We start from the raw sequence: 5,083 nt of genomic DNA, 5'->3' as shown, positions 1-5,083 counted from the left end.
CTCTCTCTCTCTCTCTCTCTCTCTCTCTCTCTCTCTCTCTCTCTCTCTCTCTCTCTCTCTCTCTCTCTCTCTCTCTCTCTCTCTCTCTATATATATATATATATATATATATATATATATTTCTTTTTTCTCTTTCTTCCCTTCCTTCTTCTCTTTTTTCGAGTCTCCTGCTTGATTCGTTCCAACTTGTTAGTGAACCCTTGGTCATTAGTGAGATTCTTAGAATTTTTCTTTTATAAATATTTGTTGTCCATCTTCTTTTTATATATAATAAAAAAGCAAAAAAGAAGAAGGAAAAAAATGAAAAAAATTGCTATTAACATCAATTTTTTCACATATACAATATTTTCTTTCATTTCGGATCTGACCCTTTATTTTTCAAAAAATAATTATACATAAAAAATAAATGTCATTAGTCACACCTCCATTTACATGCACACTCGCACTTCTTTCGAGCATAGCTCAAATGAAGTAAAAGTTGTTATTTAAACAACCTTTTTTTTTATTTTGCTTTATTATTCTTTTTTTAATTTAGCATTGTCTAGTTAGTTTATAATGTATTATAAATATTCTTTCACTTATTTATTTTTTCCATGTTTTAACCCCACACCCTTAATTACTAAGTGTATTCTCCACTTCTGTTCTATCCCTTTCTATTCTCATTCAATTTATTTGTGCATGTCTCATCTATTGATTACTTAACATTACGTTAATTATTTTGAAATTCTATGTTAGTATTCTTTAGTATACACTTACATTTCTTGCACTCCATGTTGAATCTCCGACTTGTTTGGCGGTGTTTTAATAAACGTGTGGGAAATTTAGCGAATGTCACGTTGAATCTCCGACTTGCTTGACTTCGCAAAGTTTACTGCAAACTCGAAATCTTTTTCACATTTCGTGCACTCCATTCTGGGTTTTCGACTTACTTGATGGTGTTTTAATAAATGTGTGGATAAATTTAGTGAATGTCATGATGTGTCTCCGACTTGCTTGACTTCGCAAAGTCTACCGCAAACCCAAAATTTTTTTTTTTACATTATGTGTCCTCCATGTTGGGTCTCCGACTTGCTTGACTTTACAAAGTATACTTGAGATTCTCTCTTTTCTCCACAAACAAATAATCACTCAATTTTCCTTTTTTTTTCTCCACAAAAATTGCACATTACTCGAGATCGCTTCAAGATCCAATGCCTTAAGTGATTCTCTCCGTTGTTTTCTTAAAATTCAATATCGTTTTAAGGTCCAACGCCTTAATAACTCTTTGTCACGCAATTAAAACAAATTTTTCAAAAAAAAAAAATCAACTCAACACACAAACTATTTTCTACCCAAAGAACTACATAAGTCTGATTTTCTCATTGCACCTGGGGATATATAAGAGCAAGAGCAAACCCCTTGTCAACCTAAAAAACTAAAAAAAAAACATAAAACTCCCTTTTTTTCTTCTAAAAAATAAAAATTCACTTTCTTTTTATAAATATACAAAAAATTTATAACAAACATAACTCAAGTTCTCGAGGGAAAAAATATAATTAAAAAGTCACTTTATTTTTAGTACACTTGATGAAAGGTTGTCATCTTCATGAAGGGCACATGGGATGCTAACACTTTTCCCGCGCGTAAATGACTTCTGAATCCTTTTTCTCAAATCATAGACCATTCCTTATCCTTTTTTGTTTTCTCGACGTTTTCCTTAAATAAACGTTGGTAGCGACTCTCCCAATTTTCCTTTTTGGAAGATCTCTTTTTATCTTTTTTATCGTCATCCTTTCATGGTCTACGTTGTGATAATATCAATATGAGAATGATGTTGTTATTGATGATAATGTGACATGAGGTGATGTTCTTATTGATGATAATATTGAAATGAGATGATGTTGATATTGGTAATGTCATTGAGATAAGATGATGTTGATGATGATAATGCCATTGAGATGAAATGATGTTGATGTTAAAAATGACATTGAGATGAGATGATGTTGATGTTGAAAATGTCATTGTGATGATGTATGTTATGTATATACATGGGGGGTGCAGTGACCATGATGGATATCCTTGGTGGGAAAAACAGAGTGGTTAAAGAGTTTTAAGTATCTCTCGAGGGGGATGACTTAGAATCTTTAATTATCTACGGTCAATGCATTGATCATGCTCATGTTTCATATTTTATATTGCATGAAAATAGTATAAACTTTGTCAGTAAGTATTTATAGTTTCTCATGAGGGGAAATACTTGTACTTGGGGGCATATCACTCTGTTTGGAACTCCCTTAAGACTCAGACGTATTACCATGGGGGGAGTTGCTTGTGCACAACAAGGTGACCTCAACACTTGTTATCTAGTTTTTCTAAGTGAGAATGTCGCATTGACATGCTTAGCCTATTTCCTGACGAATGATACCACATTACATTTGAGAGTAAAAGTCAGATGCATGCATCATACTGAGCATGATTGGTTTGAAATTGTGGAAAGTTGATGAATAGTTATTAAGTATATGTTATATTGATTGATAATTGTGTATGAGCATGATACTTGTTATTGTTTCTCTTGCCAATTATGGTTATTTTATAATTGTTGGTTTCTTTTGTAATAAATTCACCCTTGCAATTTTTGTACCATGTGGTTGGTATATGTGATGATCGCGAACCTTCGTTCGTGGGAGTAGATGAGCAACAGTAAATTATGTGGAGTGAAATTTTTTTGTCGGAGCCGCCAAACCGACACAATGACGTTGGAATTATTTTAGGAGAAAGTTAATTTTTGTTAATCAACTCCATAGTTGGTTCTATAATTTTTTTTTAATTAAGAACGTAAATTATAGATTTAATTATATGTATGAACTAATTTACCTTCCATAATGTGAATTATGTATACTAGTTAATATATCTATATATATTTATTTAAGTATTTGTATGTTGTTTTGTAAATATATATCGTAAAAAAGTCACTCTCATTTTTCATAAATAAATTAACAAAATTTTCATTTAAAAAATTAAAATTTATGTGATTTAGAATAATGATATCATAGCCACGGGTAGCTACGTATAACACATTGGAAACATGACGTCGAACGCCTTGTTTAGCAATTAGCCTCATGAGAGACGTTTATTTTTTTATCAGCCAAATTAACAAACAACTTTTATTGAAAACATAAGCTACCTGCAGGAGTACCGAAAATATCAAAAGCAACTATATATTAAGTAAGTCGCAAAACATAATTCGACCACAAAAAATCCAAGTGAGCCAACCATATAGTTTTCACGTAGCTCTGCTGGTATACGTTTTTATTTTGCAGCTCAATAATATGACCCCATCACCTACTGCATAATATCTAGCAGTACCAGTTGAAAGTTGTTGTTGAAAGGAATTTTAGTTCCCTTAATTTTCTATCCAGATGTAAGTGTACATAAAGGGAGTTTTTTTATTTTATTTTTGGAACAAAAAAGAACACTGAAAAATTTCACTTTTAAGTGTTTAACACCATCATTCGTTTTATTTTCATAATTCTCTAGTGTATCAAAAAAAGATGACTATGATTGATTCAGAATTTGATACGCATGATCGATCACAGGACTTCACGCAAAATAATGTGGAGTGTTATAATTAAGTCGTGGTCCTTGACAGCATCTATATTTAATATACATATATTAATAGCAAAAAATTTATTTTTTAGTAGGCCTAAAACAAAAGACTTGGACTGACCTAAAATAAAACCTAATAAAAAATTGCTTTCAAGAAAGATCAAATTTCTTAACATTCAAATAATTTAAGTTTTAATTCCAGCACATTTCATAACATTGAAACCAATTTTCAAACTGTTTATCAGTTGTGTCCAGCACATTAACCAAATTTTAAATTGTATACATGTAATACATAATTGACCCTGATTTCGTGATCTAGCTCCATGAATAATATGATCCAATGATTTCAATATGCATAACATGTCGAACCCCACTACCTTAACATTCAACAAGTAAAATAAACATGTATACCTAGTTACTCTACGAAGGGGAGGAAAAAACTGTCACGGACAAATTTTTTCAACCGGACTTTTGACTGTTTTGATTATTGAAAGTGAGTTTTTAACTTGAATTCTAAGCCAAGTAATAATTTTGATACTATTTTCTAATAATTTTCTTCGACTCATGATGTTATATATGATGTTTGAGAAACCCACACGCCTCATATATTTTATACAAAAGCTCCAAAAAAGTGGATTGAATGGCTTTAAAGTTTAAAGTAGCAAAATTTAATATTATTTAATTCAGCAAAATTTAGACCACTAGGCAGTTAGCACCTTAAGAAGAAACTTGTAATAAGTTAAATTAAAAAAAAAAAAAAAAAACAAGTGAATAATATTAGATAAACGATCTTACTTTTGTGCATTATCTCAATGATCATTTGCGGTCTCCATTCTTTAGGTCCCCGTGCTTTAGAGTTTCAATGTCAGCAAAATCTTACACTAGTCTACTAACATTTTGGGCATGGTGCATCTTTTTAGTTCTTTTTTATATCTCCCGTTACTTAAATTTACTATCACGTGAATTTGGGTTCTCATGTGTCACTACTTCTTAGTTTGACCCCAACGTGAGCATCTTCTAACCTTAATTATAAGTTTATCCTATACCTGATTAAGCGTTAATTAACCTTTGAGAATATTAGTCGGTGCAAACTAGAGAAAAACAAGCAAGGGATTTGTCAATAACAATATTTTGAAATGTCAAGCTGGCAGAGACGATGAGGAATTAAGGATCTCCGGTTAGTGAGCAAATAAGTTTAAATTAACCGAAATGACTTTTGCAAAGGTTACAGGTGTGGTTTTGTTTTTTTTTCCATGATCTAGACAAAAAAAAATTAAAAATTAAAAGTAAAAAAAAAACTGATAAACTAACTAATCAAATTAAAAGTATTTGATAAAATTAAATGTTGGAGTAATTAATATATATATATATATATATATATATATATATATATATATATATATATAAATAATGACAAAAATATACATTTAGTCATAAAGTTAAAATTTAGAAAAAAAATATTTTCAAATATTTATCACTTTTATATTTAAATTTGCTT

The sequence above is a fragment of the Glycine max genome, chromosome 3, assembly GCF_000004515.6.
Source record: "Glycine max cultivar Williams 82 chromosome 3, Glycine_max_v4.0, whole genome shotgun sequence".
Classification (NCBI taxonomy): Eukaryota; Viridiplantae; Streptophyta; class Magnoliopsida; order Fabales; family Fabaceae; genus Glycine; species Glycine max.
This window is presented reverse-complemented; position numbering follows the sequence as displayed.